Genomic DNA, 2,371 nt, shown 5'->3' on the forward strand with positions numbered 1-2,371 from the left:
AGGGGCATTTCTTACACACTTTGTCGACCAGCACATAACGACCCAAAGGATTTGACACCGAATTACGAACTCGATAGACTCAATAGGTAAAGTCTTCTTTGGATGTTAAGGTTTCGCATATATAAGAATGAGTAGAACCGGGGTCAATCAAAGCAATCACATTAGTATCAAAGAGAGTGAAAGTACCGTAATAACATCTGGCGAGGAGGCATCCTCACGTCGGCGTATAGCATAAGTCCTAGCTGGGCGCGAGCCTCGGATCTGGTCGCAACATCTCTAGATCCTCTCGACCACCACTAGCCTTGCTGTATTTCCGGATGGTCTACCTCGGCGGTGGTAGTACCGGTTTCCCACTCGATCTACATTCTTCGAGACAACCTCGGGCAATCTTTAATGAAGTGGTCAACTGATCCACACTTGTAACAGAGGCGGTCACGGAATCTCTGACTTCAAAATGCCATTTGCCACAATCACGGCACTCCGTCCTCTCGTTGATCATTCCCTCTCATGGCGATCGAAGTGATTCGTGTGGTCACGGGGTCGATCGCGATCTCGTCTAGAAAAGCCGAAGTGTCTCTAGATCGGCCTAAGCCATCTCTAAGTTTCTTTGATGATTTGTTGGAAGGGCTTCCCGAATACCTCTTCTGAAACTCCCTTGCTCCCGCTTGACTTTCCTTTTCTCCATACTAAACTCCTCGGCTTTGCATCTCGCTCGACGAGAGTCACAAACTCTCGGATTTCCAAAATGCCAACATACAGCTTTATCTCATCATTCAGTCCATCTTGAGCGTTTACACATCACGACTTCGAAGAAATGCATTCTCGCAGCGTCTGGCTAAGCCTCACGAATTTTCGTTCATAGTCGAACCAGACATGGAACCTTGTTTAAGTTCGAGAAATTCCTTTCGTTTTGGTCCATAAATCTCGATGATATACTTTTTCCGAAACTCGGTTTGGAAGAACTCCCAAGTTACTTGTTCGCGGGGCTGTGAAGTCGAGTACTCCACCAATAGTAGGCGAATCACGTAGCAAGGAGATGGTACACTTTAGGCATTCATCGGTGTACAAGATAGCTCATCGAGTACCGGATCGTGTTGTCCAACCAAAATTCGACTTGCTCGGCATCATCACTATCCGTAGCTTTAAATTCAGTAGCCCCATGTTTTGGATTCTATCAACTGGGGCTTATTCGACCTTATTTGGTCAATTACTAGGAGGCATTGTAGGTCTTGAAATGTGTTTGTTGGGAATGGAGGTTGTGGAACAGTAGTATTAGTTCGAATGTATTGGTTGAACCAATCATTCATCACGCTATAAAAGGCTTGTCTAGCCTCGTCATTCGGATTACTAGCAACAGGTTGAGAGTCCGCTTGGCGCTGTCCCTTGTCTTGGGAGCAGCGCCACACTCTCCACATCATCGCTATCGCTTCGGTTGGGATCGGGATCCATTACTATAAATAAACACAAGTTCAAACGTCGAAATCACCACACTATCATATAATCACATAAAATGGCATGTATAGCTAGACCCAAACGCATTACGGTAGTCCTAGAATCGACTAAACCGTAGCTCTGATACCAATAAAATTGTAACACCCGAACCCGAGACCGTCACGAGTCGAGCGCAAGGTGTTAACAGACTTCAACCCACTTATTGACAATTTTCAGACAAGCTGCCAATCTGAGTACTAGTCGCTCCAAAATTCATAACTTGAGTTTTACAACTCGAAAATCAGTTCCGTAAATTTTTCCTGAAACTAGACTCATATGTCCATCTACATATTTTTTCTAGAATTTTGGTCGAGCCAATTAGTACAGTTTATTAGTTAAAGTCTCGCCTGTTGTAGGGATCGACTACACTGACCTTTGTGCGTTACGAATTGGATATCTCCTGTACAGGGCTTCAATACTAATGCCGTTTGTTTCTATAGAAACTAGACTCAGAGAGGAATCTACACATATATGGAATGACTCCTAATTATCTCTGGTTAATTTACAATGATTTTCCAAAGTTGGAACAGGGATCCAGAAACCGTTCTGGCCCTATTTCACAAGAACTTTAAAATCTGTTAACTTATAACTCATATGACCATTTCGTTTCTTCCATATGAAAGTAGATTCATCAAGGTACACTTACATAATTTATTTACTATTTAATACCATTCCTACTATTTTAGTGATTTTTCACATCCACGTCACTGCTGCTGTCAGCATCTGCCTTTAGTAGGCTTTACCTATTTCATACTTTCCATGATTCAATTGGCCCTTTTACATACATAGCACAAAGCGTGATCATGATTAACCATTCCAATGGCTAATCGTTTCAAAATAATTCCATACCTCATAAGGGTCAACATACAAACGATTATAG

This window comes from Gossypium arboreum, chromosome 3, assembly GCF_025698485.1.
Source record: "Gossypium arboreum isolate Shixiya-1 chromosome 3, ASM2569848v2, whole genome shotgun sequence".
In the NCBI taxonomy this organism is placed as follows: domain Eukaryota; kingdom Viridiplantae; phylum Streptophyta; class Magnoliopsida; order Malvales; family Malvaceae; genus Gossypium; species Gossypium arboreum.